This window comes from Oratosquilla oratoria, chromosome 40 (genome assembly GCF_046742065.1).
Source record: "Oratosquilla oratoria isolate Oo_2021 chromosome 40, ASM4674206v1, whole genome shotgun sequence".
In the NCBI taxonomy this organism is placed as follows: Eukaryota; Metazoa; Arthropoda; class Malacostraca; order Stomatopoda; family Squillidae; genus Oratosquilla; species Oratosquilla oratoria.
In genome coordinates this window covers 26,185,127-26,201,594 of record NC_134816.1, presented here as the reverse complement: position 1 = coordinate 26,201,594, position 16,468 = coordinate 26,185,127, and the positions used below count along the sequence as shown (strand labels likewise).

Genomic DNA, 16,468 nt, shown 5'->3' with positions numbered 1-16,468 from the left:
GAACGAAGTGTGTGGTAATTATTGACTGTTTCGAGGTTTCCGTAGACAGGCCAACTAATTAAAAAACCAGGGCTGAAACATGGTCTTCCTATAAACATCATAACAGTTAAATTTCCAAAAAGCTTTGCCTGTAACATACACGTCTGATCTGTTTGTTTACACTCCAATATCTCCAATATGGCCGCTTATCCGGGTTAGCCGATGAATTGTGACGTCAGTGTAACCACTCTATAGGATATTCTAAGTCTTCATGCCCACTCCCGTCCGATGATAGTTCTTGTAAATACAATACTCGAATAGTCAGTCATAATTTTGCATTTTCTAAAACGTAGATAATGCTACCGTTGATCATGGCGTTTTTATTTATTCGTCAAAAAACAGAGGGAAACATGCAAGGCGAAACAGATTGTCATCCAAAAATTATGTAACATATAAATCTTACTAATTAGAAATTAAATGATGTTATTCGCTTCCGACGATGTGTTACTAGTGAGAAAATACTTCTTTGTCGCGGCTAGTGCCGCTTAAATTGTTTTTATCGGCTTAAGAAACCTGCACAGCGTAGCTATAGCGGTAATCCCCTACCACACTCCTGGCCAAATGGCCACTTCCGGAAGGGAGTGTGTGGTTGGACATTCCGCATAAATCATCGGAAATTTAAAATTCCCGGCTCTGTGCAGGTGGCGCAAGCGTCTACAACCCCACCTCCCCCTCCCTATCCCCTCCCTTCTTACTCGGCTGCACGGATTGAGCCGTCACTTCAATGAGAAATGAAGGCTTCGCCTGTGGGAGGAGGGAGGGACCCTAAATCTGTGCAGGTTTCTTAAGCCGATAAAAACAATTTAAGCGGCACTAGCCGCGACAAAGAAGTATTATCGGCTGAGAAGAAACATGCACAGCGAAGCTATGCACGAGACGAGGATAGGTGGGAGGAGAAGGTGAAGCCCAACTTGTAGTCGAGGACAGGGCTCAAGCCGTTATTACGTGTGTCTCGTATGGGAGACTATTCATCTTATTCAGTAGAGGGGAGACAAAAAGCATCAAGTACTTATATCGATATCAATATATATATATATATATATATATATATATATATATATTCATTTATTTATTTATTTTTTATAAAAATAATATTGTACAATTTACATAGTGCATAAATTCTATGTAGAATATTGTATCTTGCTCAGCGGTTCCTGGGCCTTCCCCTACCCCTCGGTCGCCCTTTTGCCCCCCTTCTTTTGCGAAGAGAGGGGTGGAGCCGTTCCCATGGCGACACATGGGACAGGGGTGATCGAGTGGTAGAGATACCGTGTCCTGAAGGAAGTTGCTGATGCCCAGCCCCCGAGGTCCTGCACCCGTTCCACAGAGTGGGTGCGGAGAAACGCCAGCGATGCCGCGAGGCCTCTGATGTTGTGGGCGTGGGGGGCATGGCCCGGGTCGGCCTTCTCTATAACGCGGCAAAGTAGACGCGCCAGGGACCTCGGGGTTAGGGGGTTCCGAGATTTCGAATTGTAGAAGAGATGATCCTCGGACACCCCTTCCGTGCGTTCCACGTAGTCTTTAAACGCACGGACCGGGCACAGCGGGTGTGGGTTTCCTTCCTCCAGGAAGGATGGTATTCTGATAGGGCCAATCATGTCGTCCGCCTGCTCATTCTTGGCTAGGAATGTAGGTGATGGAGCGAGAGTTAGGGCAGAGCAGTCCTCCTCCAGTTTGGAGAAGGACTGGTGGCGGGTGATCGCCGCCAGCTGTGACGCCCTGTAACCCGTAGCCAGGGCGAGCAGAAAGACGGCACGTTGAAGGAAGTGTTCCTCCTCCATGATGGTCCCTTCGAACGTCAGGTACTGCAGAACACGATGCAAGGACCAGGCTAGGACCGGCTGACGTCTCGGCTCTCTCGAGGCGCGGATCCCCTTCATTAGAAGGTTTCGCGCCCTTTGTGGCACTCTGATGTTCATGCCGAAGCAGAGTGGATCAGCGAGGGCTGCGTAGTGAGCCGAGATCGTCGCCGGTGCCCTGTTGGTGGTGTCAGCTAGCCAAGACAGGAAGTCCAGAACTGTGCTAGCGGAGATGGTCACTATCGCGTGTCTCCGAAGGAAGTCCTGGAATCTCCGCCAGCAGGATTCATATTGCCGCACTGAGGATGGACGGTGAGCTCTCAGCATCTTGTCTACTGCCTCTGTAGAGAAGAGTTGGCCGAGAGCTCTCCGTAGAAACTCCAAGCGTGAAGTCGAAGTGACGCTTGGAGAGGTGCGGTAAGGCTGCTGGCCAGGCAGGCTGACCCTAGTAGAAGGGGAGAAGGGCACCACTTCATTAGCTCCCCGAACCACGGCTGAGCTGGCCAGTAGGGAGCTATCAGGAGGACCCGACCCTTGAAGGACCTGAGGGTCTGCATCACCTTCAGGAGGACCGTTGTCGCTGGAGGAGGAAATATGTAAACATACTTCCAGCGGTTCCAGTCCTCCGTGAAGGCGTCCGGGCCTCCTGCGCGTGTTCTGTGGTTGTAGGAGAGGAAGAGGGGGAGCTGGGTCGTGCTCGGGGAGGCAAATAGGTCCACCTCCGGGGTGCCGTAGCGGAGGGAGAGCGACTCGAACACTTGTGGACGTAGTTGCCACTCCACCGATGTCTCCCGGAACCTGGATAGAGCGTCCGCCCATTCGTTCTCCCGGCCCGGAACATACTTCGCCGAGAGTGAAATGGCCCTGCGTGATGCCTCGGCGAAGATGTCCTCCGACAGGGCTAGGAGTGGACCTGATCGGGCCGTACCTTGCCTCTGCACGCACTGTACTGCCGTCACCTTGTCCATATCGAAGCGGACGCTCGTGTAGATTTCGGGGTGCCGTTCGAGCCATTCTTTTACCACTATCAGCTCCCGAAGGTTGATGTGTAGTGACCTTCTCTCTTCCGACCATCCCCCGCACGCTTGATGTCCCCAGCTCGACTGGAAGCCCCACCCTATGTCCGAGGCGTCCGTCGCTACTGTTATCCGAGGTGGGGGCGGGGACCATGGGACTGACTGGCGTAGGGCCCCTGGCCGAAGCCAGGGACGTAACAAGCTGTGGAGTGTTGAGGGTACCGGCCTGGGAAGGTCGCGCGGGAAGAGTGGGATGCTCCCGTTGACCTCTCGCGTTAGCCGTCGGTGTTTCAAGCGGCCCAGTGGAAGGGCCGGGGCCGCGAAGTTGAGGCAACCTAACAGGCCCTCCCACTGACGGCGGGAGAACGTTTGGGAGAATAATGCCCTCCTGACACAGCGGAGTGTCCGAAGAGCGTTGTCTGGAGCCAGTGACAGGGAGGCGTTGATCGTGTCCCACTCGATCCCGAGCCAATGAAGTTTTTGTGTAGGGGTGAGGGTAGATTTGTCCCAGTTTACTTTGAAGCCCATCTTCGTCAAGATTCTTAGAGCCACCGAGACATTGGTTGATGCACCCTCCTCGGTGGGCGAATGTATCAACCAGTCGTCCAGATACACGAGTGTGGAGACGCCTGCCTCCGCCAAGCGTGCGCCTACCACTCTCGCTAGCTTTGTGAAGACCCTCGGGGCAAGCGAGAGTCCGAAAGGGAGTCTGGTAAATTGATACGTCTCCCTCCCGACCTGGAACGCCAGGAACCAGCGAAATCGGGGTGGATGGGGACATGCCAATATGCGTCCTGAAGGTCCAGGGACGCTAACCAGTCTCCCTCCCGGAGCACTGACCGAACCTGAGCCACCGACACCATCTTGAATCGCAGGGGTTTCAAAAATTTGTTCAGTGCGCTCAGGTCCATAACCAGTCTCGTTTTCCCTGGGTCTTTCTTTGGTACGGTAAAAAGACGGGACAGAAAGACCCGACCTGTCGCTGGTTCCACTATTCCTTTTTCCTTCATGTCTCTCACGTGGGGCAGCACTGAAGAGGACACCTTGGATGACGCGGGAGGGTGGCGTAGTGGCTGTGGGAGGAAAGAATAAGGAATCAGCCTATCGGTAGTAATGTGTATACCCCCCCCCCCCCAAGCCTGAAGGGCTGGGACAAGTTACTCTCCATACTATGTAAGAGTATCACCACAGTTCCCTCAGAGGATATAGGTAAGGAGACCCACCGGGAGAGAGACCCAAGATGGGTCTGGATGACGGTCGGGACCGTAGCGAAGACGCGGTCTGTCGCCTCCTGGTCGAACAGACCACGGGAAAGGGGAGCTGCTCTCACCACGCACCGGCGAGCTATCTCCGGGGCCGACCGCGCTGCAGACTGACGAGCTGCCAGACGAGCCGCGGTGAAGGCCCTCGCTGCTGGGGGTAGGGCTGATGACGCCATGTTGGCTGTACCCTCTGCCACGGTAGAGAGTGCCGCCAGGGTGTCTCTGCATACAGAAAACACGCGAATCAAATTAGTAGGGCGAGAAGGATCCCGATCCCCGGAGGGTGTAATAAAGTCACATCGCTCAATTGTAGAACGTATAACATATGCGAGGCCGAGGTCGTTTCCGAACGACCTCGTCCTCGGGCGCTAGTCAAGAGGCTCCGTCCTGGGTGAAGACGCTACCTGAGCGTCTCTCGCCAGGACAGGTCTGGACCCTCTGTATAGATTGAAATATCCCATTCACCTCAATTCTTCCCGCGGGAAGTCCTCAAAGCTCGTGGCGAGCGTCGTCAGCCAGTTCCTCATCATCGCGATTGCCGTGACGGTCGAGATGGTAGAGGCAAGGTCTTGTCTGGTCGAGGCCTCCGTCGTCAGCAACTTAGCCTCCGGTTCACTAAGTTGATGGGGGAGGGCGGGGTCCCTGCCCGAGTGCCATAAGCAATCGCGCAGGCCCTCCGGCGCGAAGGGTGGTGGCAGGACGACGGGGAATGATGAAGGGATATGCCGTCGAGGAGGAACCGTCTTGGGTTGGTCTTGGGCCCGCTCGAAGAGAGCAGGGATGTCTAAGGCCTTCTCCCCTTTCTCCTGCGGGAACCAGGCGTTTGGGGAGAGTGCTACCGCCGGTGAGTCCCCCGACCTGTCGACAAACATATGCCCATCAGGGTTTAAACGAGGGTTCTCCAGGAGAGCACCTAATGCGTCCAGAGTGTTAGAGGTGGAAATCCTGGAGGGCGTGGAGGCCGGGGCGGAGAGGGGTCGAATCTTATATAGAACCTTAGCCCCCTCCGCGTCGTTGGCCCACTTTAGGATAACGTCATCTCTCCTCCTCCAGCCCTCCGGTAGCGAGTAGTCGGGAGACCAGGCCACTAGCTTGTGATCTTCTCCAAACGAGTACTCCCAGGACCGGGGAAGGTCACACCATGAGAAGGGGCGGAACCAAAAGAGTCCGTCATGGTAGGAGGATAAGGTAAAGAAGAACTGTATTGGTCCTCCACCCCGTCCAACCCGACGGACGTCTGATTGGGGGGTTCCTCCTGAGAGGGGCCTTCTAGTCCTATACCTGTCGCCGGCACGGAGGGGCGGAGGGAAGGACCAGGAGGGAGAGTGGGAGGGGGGGCTAGAGCCGTAGGTTCAAGAGGAGGTTGCTCTGGAGAGGGGTGCGTTATGATTTGCGCGGCCTGAAAGGCCGGATAATGTGATAGGGCCGATTCAAGGACGGGGCCTATCAGGGACGGAAGGAGGGCAGCCACTTGGGCAGCCAGAGTTCCCTCTCCCCTCGTTTCGTCCTCCGGCTCCCTGCCCTTGTGGGATTTACGGCGAGGAAAAGGAGAGCGAGGAAGGGAGGGTGAGTTGGGGGGAGAGGCTGTGGAGGGTGGGGACAAGCTGAGCGTCCTGGACCTCGGTGAGGCAGACCTCTTTTTCGAGCGAGATTTCCTGCCGGGTTCACGTGAGTGAACTAGGGAGGAAGACGAGTTCGTGGGGGTGCTTGACAAAGCAAGCCGTAAGGGTTTTAAGGACCCTTGATGTTCGGATGTATGGGGCTGCCGAGAGGCCTGAGGACGCTCGGGGACACCATACTCCGCAACATCAGACTCGTCCCCTTGTACTCCGAGAGGCCCAGGTTGTCCACCAACGGAAGTCTCGGAGACATAGGGAGACGGATGGCGAGGGCGAACGAGGCCCAATTCCACTCCTAACGCCGGATCCGCCCACACCAGGGGGGGGTCGTCAGCGGATTTCAATTTCCGAGCTCTGCGCCATGCCTCCCGAAGGTGTCCGAGGGCGGCTAGCTTGGAACGGGTTTTGGGAGGAGCAGCACGAATCTCCTCAACCCGCGCTTTGCACACAACGCAGGCTAGGGGGTTAAAGCCAGCTTGTGAGAAACAAGGGGCATGGCGGGAGCAGAGGTCGTGGTGGCCGTCTGACGAGATCCTGGCTGTGCAGCCGGATTCCACACACAAGCGTTTGGTCTGAAAATAGAATAATGATAATCATAGAAGGGGTGTCCCAAAGGAGTCTGGACACAACACCGAAGGGGAAAAACTGCAGGAGAACAGGTAGGGCTCCCTACGAGAACACAAGAGCACGAGCAGGAACCAGACTTACCGGCATGAAAAGAAGGTGGGTTGTGGAGTGACCGACTCGTCTGGTTCCGCGATGCTAAGTGACGGCTCAATCCGTGCAGCCGAGTAAGAAGGGAGGGGATAGGGAGGGGGAGGTGGGGTTGTAGACGCTTGCGCCACCTGCACAGAGCCGGGAATTTTAAATTTCCGATGATTTATGCGGAATGTCCAACCACACACTCCCTTCCGGAAGTGGCCATTTGGCCAGGAGTGTGGTAGGGGATTACCGCTATAGCTTCGCTGTGCAGGTTTCTTCTCAGCCGATAATCCTCGTACAAATATCATTAAAGCAACACATGAAAAAGGTGAAATTGTTCACCGTCTATCACTATAATTATCGAACAGACTACAGCTTCACTGTGTCCTTGGCCATGACAAGCTATATTTTCTATATAAGCCCACACCATTTTCCTCGCGACACGAAAGTATCTTGACCCATATGCTGGGCAGAATTGTATTAACCCTATGATCCAAATCAATGGACATTATCGTACATAGATAGTTTGATTGAACGTGCGATAGATAGACCCCCTGTAATTTCGACACATGTTCGAATTCTGGACGCGGCGCATAGGTTGTGGATATTCATTCTGAGTAGTGGCCCCCGACCTTGGGCATCACGGTATAACTTAAATACTTGTGGGTATCGCCACTGTAGCAATGGGATACCGTGGACACTGTCTTCTGCGTTCATTAGTGGTCTGGCGTAGTCTTTCTATTTGACTGTCATTTCCAGTTATTGATTATTGCCAAAGTCAGGGTTAAACTGAAGACCGTCTTACTATATCTTAATCTAACACAATTCACCATGTTTTTTTTAACACTACAAGGTGCTGCAAGTGTGAATATTTGGCTATGAAGTAATTTTTTTTTTTTTTAAGGTGCATATTTATTCGCCTTGTTCCTTCACGTCTTCTGGGTGTTTGGGAAGTGGTGGGGAGGAAGGAGGGAAAGGACCACGGTAACCGTTTCAACACACACACACACACATTTATCATATGAAGAGAGATTGTCAAAACTAGAATTGTCGACTCTGGAACAAAGGAGAGAAAGGTGAATTGTTGACCATTTACAGAATTATGAGAGGTATAGAAGTCCTAGATAGAGAAGGGTTACTAGATTGAGATAAGAGAAACACGAGAGGACATGGAAAGAAGTTCAAAAAAGGACAGTTATAGAAGAGACCTGAAAAAGAACAGCTTTCCCAACAGAGTGGTGGATGTATGGAACATACTAGACGAAACAATAGTGTGTGCAAAAACAACACACGGATTTAAGAGCAAATTAGACATGGCGAGATACAGAGACGGGACATCACGAGCGTAGCTCCCCTTCCCTTTAGATACAACTAGGTAAATGTACAGAGGCCGACAAATATGGGCAGCCGTCAGACAGAACAATTGATATTATCGGCTGAAAGAAACCTGCACAGCGAAGCTATAGCGATAATCCCATACCACACTCCTGGTCATATGGCCATTTCCCGAAGGTTGAGTGTGGTTTGAATTTTCCGCCAAAATCATCGGAAATTTAAAATTCCCGGCTCTGTGCAGGCATGCGCATTGTCGACCCCACCTCCCCCTCCCTATCCCCTCCCTTCTTACCCGGCTAGCTCGAGCCGGACGTCGCGTCACTTAGATCGCGGAAACGGGACCGAGTGGTTAACTCGCTGCCCACATGGGAGCAGGCGGTCCCGTTTCCTGCTGGTTAATCGTCTGTTAGTTTTATCGCTTTCCGCTTGGCTGCTGGTTTGTCTCATTCTTCGACTTTGATTTTATACGAGCACAATCCGTCCCCGTCTTCGAGCCGTCCCTGGTAAACAACCCGGGTCCTCTCGGAGTACAGGGGACGTGTCTTATGGTACGGAGTGTGGCGCCCCCCAGGGTCATCAGGCCTCTCGGCAGCGCCATACCTCTGACCATCATCGGTCCTCTATTGCCTCACGGTTTGTTTCAGGCCCTAGGCGTAGACTTTGACCATATACGATCGCAATACGTCCCCGTCTCCAGGCCGTCCGTGGTAAGAACCCGGGCCTCTTTGAAGACGGGGGGGACGTGTCTTATGGTACGGAGTGTGGCGCCCCCCAGGGTCATCAGGCCTCTCGGCAGCGCCATACCTCTGACCATCATCGGTCCTCTATTGCCTCACGGTTTGTATCAGGCCCTAGGCGTAGACTTTGACCATATACGATCGCAATACGTCCCCGTCTCCAGGCCGTCCGTGGTAAGAACCCGGGCCTCTTTGAAGACAGGGGGACGTGTCTTATGGTATGGAGTGTGGCGCCCCCCAGGGTCATCAGGCCTCTCGGCAGCCCCAAACCTCCGGTCATCAATGGTCCTCTAACAGCCTCATAGCTTGCTTCGTCAGGCCCTAGGCGTAGACTTTGACCTTATACGATCGTAATCCGTTCCCCATACGTCTTCGGGTCGTCCGCGGTAAGAACCCGGGCCTCTCGGAAGAGAGGGGGACGTGTCCTATGGTACGGAGGGGGTGCCCCCGAGGGTCATCAGGCCTCTCGGCAGCCCCATACATCCGACCAATAATGGTCCTCTAACGCCTTAATGGCTCCCTTTGTGAGGCCCTAGGCGTAGACTTTGACCTTTTCCACTCGTAATCCGTTCCCCATACGTCTTCGAGTCGTACGTGGTAAGAATCCGGGCCTCTCGGAGGACAAGGGGACGTGTCCTATGATACGGAGGGTGACGCCCCGAGGGTCATCAGGCCTCGGCAGCCCCATACCTTCGACCAATAATGGTCCTTTAACGCCTTATAACTTTCTTTGTCAGGCCATAAGCCGCCACTTCCCTACACGTCACCGTGGTAATGCTGAGAAGACTTCAAGTGTAACCATCCAACACCACAAGAATGTCCTTCCACTTCCACATGCATACAAACGCAGCGAACTTCTGGTGAGACGACACAGTGTTATACGTGCCCGACGCAAACCCGGCTACCGCACGATGTAGGCGGGTGAGACCAGAAAGGTGCCGAGGTACACATCGTGCAGGCTGCGCTACACCCCATATGCCAACAACCTTGATACCTCATCGACGATTACTTATTATTATATGTAAATATTTGCCAGAAGGTGATCACTGTATATATTTTTGTATCACCCGCACTAATGGGTGATAAACTACAAATAATTCCTTCAGTTATGATTCGAGAATGTCCTGTGTGTCACTAGTACTCTGTACATAGCTACACTTTTGTACTAGGTTTGACGCTCCTTGAGCGTAATAAATTGATTAAAACAAAAAAACTTTGTCAGGCCCTAGGCGTAGACTTTGACCTTTTCCACTCGTACTCCGTTCCCCATACGTCCTCAAGTCGTCCGTGGTAAGAACCCGGGCCTCTTGGAGGACAAGGGGACGTGTCTTATGATACGGAGGGTGGCTCCCCGAGGATCATCAGGCCTCGGCAGCCCCATACCTCCGAGCTTCAATGGTCTTCTAACGCCTCACGGCACCACCCTCCTTCCAGGTTTCTTAAAAAAAAAAAAAAAAAAAAAAAAACACCACCCAGCCCTTCTCATGAGCCACAGCCAACCTCTTATCAACTTCACCTGGCTTGAGTTTAAAGATGACTTACCTGATGTTCCACCCCCAAGTAAAACACAAAAGAACTTTAGACTTAGGGAGTCTAGTGTTAGTTAAAATGAGTATAAATTAGTTCAAAGAAACTACAATCATTTAGTGTAATGAGAAGAGGAAAATCAGTTTTAAATAGTACAGTTTAAGTTGGCGCAAAGTGCTAGGTATTACATAAATAAAATGCCTTGACCTTGGAGAAAAAAAAAAAAAAAAAAAAACAGGTCGAAATGGACATGACTTCTCCTATTCAACTTAAGCTAATCTATAGTCATGATGGTCAAGAACTTTACCATGTTGAAATTAATTTCAACGCTCACTGTGACTCAGGTCGAAATGACCATGACTTTTCCTATTCAACTTGAGCTAATCTACAGTCATGATGGTCGAGAATTTTACCATGTTAAAATTAATTTCGACGCTCACCGTGACTCAGGTGGAAATGGACATGACTTTTCCTATTCAACTTGAGCTAATCTACAGTCATGATGGTCGAGAATTTTACCATGTTAAAATTGATTTCGACGCTCACTGTGACTTAGGTCGAAATGACCATGACTTTTCCTATTCAACTTAAGCTAATCTGTAGTCATGATGGTCAAGAATTTTACCATGTTAAACTAATTCAACGCCCACTGTGACTCAGGTCGACATGAACATGACTTTTCCTATTCAACTTAATTTAATCTACAGTCATGATGGTCGAGAATTTTACCATGTTAAAATTAATTTCGACGCTCACTGTGACTTAGGTCGAAATGACCATGACTTTTCCTATTCAACTTAAGCTAATCTGTAGTCATGATGGTCAAGAATTTTACCATGTCAAAATTTATTTCAACGCTCACTGTGACTCAGTGATGTCACGGTATGATAAGATGACGTCATTGTGATAAATTGACGTCACCATGTAGTCCTATGACGTCAATTTGTGTCCCTGTGACGTCACGAGACGATCCTATGGCGCCATGATCAATCCGGTGACGTCACAGTATAATCACATGATGTCACTAGGTATTAAACATATAGAAGTCCGCTTGTGGGTGATGAGACGTCACAAATTGCCATAGCACACTATTGGATGAAGACGCTCGCCACGGGCTTCGAGGACTTCCCGCGGGAAGACTTGGGGTGAGTTGGATACATACCGAGGGTCCAGGCCCGTCTTCGTGGGAGACGCTCAGGGAACGTCTTCACCCAGGACGAAGCCTCTTGACTAACGCCCACGGACGAAGTCGCTCGGAAACGAACTTGGCCTCGCATACTCCCTTTCGGTTTCTCGCTTACCCCGAGGATCTTCACGAAACTAGTGAGAGTGGTAGGCGTACGTTGGACGGAAGCAAGCGTCTCCACACTCATGTTCCTAGACGGCTAGTTGATGCATTTGCCCACCGGGGAGGGTGCATCGGCCGACATCTCAGTGGCTCTGAGTGTGTTGGCGGACGTGGAGTTCGGGGTGGACTGGGACGGGTCTGCCCTTGCTCCCACACAGAGACTTTATTGGCTCGGGATTGAGTGGGACACAGTCAGCGTCCTTCGGGTGCTCCCCTGCGCCAAAAGAGCGTGCTTCTCTCACACGTCCTCCCTCCTTCGGTGGCGGGGGGGGGGGGGGGGCTCAACTTCGCGACCCCGGCCCTTCCACTGAGCCGCTTGGGGCGCCGACGGCTGGTACGGGAGGTCGACAGGAGCATACTGCTTCTCCCGCGTGACCTGCCCGGGCCGATACCCTTAGCACTCCACAGGTTGTTGCGTCCCTGGCTTCGGTCGGGGGCCCTACGCCGGTCGCTGGAGTTTCTCCTCACCCACTCTGTGGAACGGGTGCGGGACCTAGGGACTGGACATCGACGACTCCCTTGGGGACACGGTGTCTCTACCACTCGGTCGCCCCTGTCCCATGTGTCGCCATGGAAACGGCTCCACCCCTCTCATCTCAAAAAAGTGGAGGGGGCAAAGGGCGACCGAGGAGTGGGGAGGGGCCAGGAACCGTTGAACAGGATACAAATTTCGTATAATTTACGCATTGTGTGAACAGTGCAATGTTGTGCATGTCACATTCTTCGGCGTGGGTACTTGACGTGTCTGTCTCCCCTCTACTGAGTGATAAAATGAATAAGTCTCCCATAGGAAAGACACACGTAATAACGGTTTGATTCAGGCTTCACCTCTCCTCCCACCTGTCCTCGTCTCATGCATAGCTTCGCTGTGCAGGTTTCTTTCAGCCGATAATATTTCTTTGTCGCGGCTCGTGCCGCTTAAATTCTTCTTATCGGCTTAAGAAACCTGCACAGATTTAGGGTCCCTCCCTCCTCCCACAGGCGAAGCCTTCATTTCTCATTGAAGTGACGCGACGTCCGGCTCGAGCTAGCCGGGTAAGAAGGGAGGGGATAGGGAGGGGGAGGTGGGGTCGACAATGCGCATGCCTGCACAGAGCCGGGAATTTTAAATTTCCGATGATTTTGGCGGAAAATTCAAACCACACTCAACCTTCGGGAAATGGCCATATGACCAGGAGTGTGGTATGGGATTATCGCTATAGCTTCGCTGTGCAGGTTTCTTAAGCCGATAAGAAGAATTTAAGCGGCACGAGCCGCAACAAAGAAATAATATTGACAGGTACAATGGCGTACCGAGGGTGTGGGAGGGGGGGGGGGCGATGCGACCATGCCATCCCCTCTTTTGTACAGAAAAATTCTAATGAAATATATATTCATTAAACGAAAATAATAGAATAAGTATATTGATATGGAGTTGCGGGTTCATTGGCTTTGTTATGAGTTATAAGCTGTGTTACGAATATATTGCTCTGTATGATGGAAAAACATAAATATTCACTTAATTGTGAGCCATCATTTAAATTTTGTATAAAATTAAAGTACATACATACATATACCAAAGGCTTTTTCCCCCTAACAAGGGAGGTAGAAAAAAGGCATAAAAACCGCTCCCACCCATTCCATCCCCACATACTCCACTCCCATCCACCCCTTTCTCTCCCTCTTATCTTGGCTCCTCCTGGATGACAGATCATCCCTGCATCATGCCCACTCCCCTGGGTCAGAAGCAGTGTCGCAAGACACAGCATATTCACAGCAAACCCGCTTCATTAAATCGGCGACCCCTCACGGGTTAAGTTTTCAGCTATTAAACTTTTTGTTTTATTTTCCCAGAATTCTTTGCTGAGAGAGAGACTTCACTAGAACCATACATATATGCCTTATCCCTGTACTTTATAAGTATATGTGGTGTGAATGTAGTGAATGTGGCACCACCCGCCACCAACGCACCTCACCACCAGCTTGTGTTCTACTCGCACTGATAACGGACCGTGATCGCCTTCGTCTCCTCTACCTATTACTTATACACAAGAGGAGATAAACTCTCAAAGTTTGGGTCAAGTTTGGTACACACCTCCCTCCAGCGTTCTGTCTTGTGTGTTCTGGATTTATAATCTTCAAGTGATTCGTCCCATAGAGCTGGTCTCTCTTGCACAAGGGATATCAACGGCTCTATCAATATGAGCCTCCATTAGATACAAAGGGACAGTCACGCACAACCAATCACCTGAAAATTCAATCGGATACAGAATGACTTTCCTGAGTTCCTCCTGAGAAGTGCGCGGGCAACGTGTGAAGACATACATTAGGACACTATATCTCAGAGCAACAACGCCCGGAAACGGGTCCGCGGGAGACCCAAGGCGCGCCCGCGCTGCATTTCGTCCGCCCGCGGACGATCGCCCGCGTCGTGTAAAAGATTACATGCAAACATCAGTAATTAGTTTAAGCGGGAACGCGCTAAAGAAGCCTAACAAGGGTCCCGTGTGTGTGCGTGAGTGGAACGAAGGCGGGGGACGGCGAGAGGGAATTGTGTTAGCAGTTAGACGGTAGGAAAATTAGCTTAGGGACCGCGTGGTGTGTATAGAAGAAAGATTAACGACTGCCGCACACGGAACCGCAGGACGGGAATTCTACAGAAAACAAGTAAACGACTTTTCCCATCAGAAGACAGTGTACCACTGTATAATCTATTTCCAGGTGAAAATAATGGATTGCTGATCGCAAAAGTAATCGAAGTAATCAATTAGAGAGAAAAAACAAAAAAAATTCCCACCCCTAACGTTTATGTAGATCCGGACCACCGGCATGACTGAGGTACGAGAGGTTAACGGCCCCGCAAACCACGAAAAGAAAAAATGTCTTGTTGTTTTCTTATGGCTAAGAATAGTGTAAACGAGTGAGTTCAGTAGTATTCCTTAATAAATATAAATGTTAGAGATCAATTTTCACAAGATGTTAAGACTTTCTGTGGCGACTGTGTTTATCATTATTATTATTAGTAGTAGTTGTAAATTTTAGTATTTTATTATTATTATTACTATTACTATTATTATTATTACTATCATTATCATGATTGTTATTATCATTATAATTATTATCATTATTATTATTATTATCATCATTATCATCATTACCATTATTATCATTATTATCATTATTATCATTATTATCCTCATTATCCTCATTATCATCATTATTATTATCATTATTATCATTATTATTATCGTTATTATTATCATTGTCATTATCATTGTCATTATCATTGTCATTATCATTGTCATTATCATTGTCATTATCATTGTCATTATCAGTCATTGTCATTGACATTGTCATTATCATTGTCATTGTCATTGTCATTATCATTATTATTATTGTCATTATTATTGTCATCATTATCATTATCATCATTATTATCATTATCATCATCATTATCATTATTATAATTATCATTATCATCATCTTTATCATTATCATCATTATCATTATCATTATCATCATCATCATTATCATCATTATCATCATTATCATCATTATCATCATTATCATCATTATCATCATTATCATCATTATCATCATTATCATCATTATCATCATTATCATCATTATCATTATCATTATCATTATCATCATCATTGTCATTATCATTATCATTATCATTATCATTTCATATCATTTCATATATCATTATCATTATTATCATCATCATTATTATTATTATTATTATTATTATTATTATTATTATCATCATTGTCATCATTGTTATTATCATTATTGTTAGTATTGTTATTTTTGTTGTTATTGTTATTACAAGGGAAAAGGGGACAAGTGTGAGTGTAGTGGTTTCAGAGGGATCAGCTTGTGTGTAGTTGGGAAGGCTAATGAGAGGGTCTTGATTGAGAGGATTAGGAGAGTCACAGACGAAGCAATTGGTGAGGAACAGTGTGGGTTTAGGACAGGTAGGGGTTGTGTAGATCAGATTTTTGTGGTGAGACAGGTATATGAAAAAGCTATAGGAAAAGGTAAGGATGTATTTTGGGCCTTTATGGATTTGGAAAAGGCTTATGACAAGGTAGACAGGAAGGCACTGTGGGAAGCATTGCAGATATATGGAAAAGGAGGAAAGCTTTTAAGAACAGTCAAGAGTTTTCACGAGAGTAGTAGAGCTTGTGTTAGTATTAGAAATGGAGAAAATTACTAGTTTGAGGTAAAGGTGAGACTTCGTCAGGGATGTGTTATGTCACCCTGGCTGTTCAGTTTATACATGGATGGGGTGGTGTGAGAGGTGAATGCAAGGGTGGTGGGTCAGAGATTGGAGATGGTCAAAGACAATAGAGAAAAAGTGGGAGATACACAAATTGTTGTTTGTTGACGCCACTGCGAGCCACAAAACTGATTCCAAATATAAAAAATAAATCATACGAAAATCGACTAAGACACACGAATCTGTTTTCCCTAAAAAAAAAAAGCGTAGACTCAGAGGTGACTTGATACAGGTCTTTAAGATTTTAAAGGGAATTGACAACCTCAAAAGTGACAAAATTTTCACATTGAATAAGAATCAGACAAGAAACAATGGTCTCAAACTGTCCGGAAATAGATTCAATTTGGAAGTGGGTAGAAACAACTTTATCGACCGTGTAGTTAATAAATGGAATAAACTTCCTGCACAGGTAGTGCAATGTAGTTCAGTTCGAAGCTTAAAGAATCATTTAGCTAAATTCCTAAGTAAGATACTGTAATGATTATAATTTATCTTATATCATTTGTTTTTGTTTTGTTATCTTTTGTCTGTCTGATTTTCATTTATTATTAGTTATATGTCAATTTATTATTATTTACTATTTACCTGTTTGTTTATTATTCAACTATACCTATGCATTTATTCATGTATTTTATTTGTTATTTACATTATCATAGTTTTTATTTATTATTTTATCATTAATATGATTTTTTTTCGCATCCGACCTAGATATGGATCAAAAGGTCTCCTGTCGGTATGCTCCGCCTTTGTAATCCTTTGTAATCTTTTGTGGCAGGATCAGAGGAGGGATTAAGGAAGTTAGTGACAGATTTTGGGAAGT

General features: G+C 48.5%; 1 protein-coding gene across 1 annotated transcript in view; it reads right to left on the bottom strand.

The window, feature by feature from the left end:
- The window catches only part of LOC143020707 (arrestin domain-containing protein 3-like), an 80,099-nt gene extending 66,396 nt beyond the window's left edge, over positions 1–13,703 (bottom strand). The window contains exon 1 of the mRNA XM_076177375.1: positions 13,459–13,703. The gene's annotated coding sequence lies outside the window, so the exon portion shown is untranslated. The remainder of the gene's footprint in view (positions 1–13,458) is intronic.
- Positions 13,704–16,468: the final 2,765 nt, after the last annotated feature.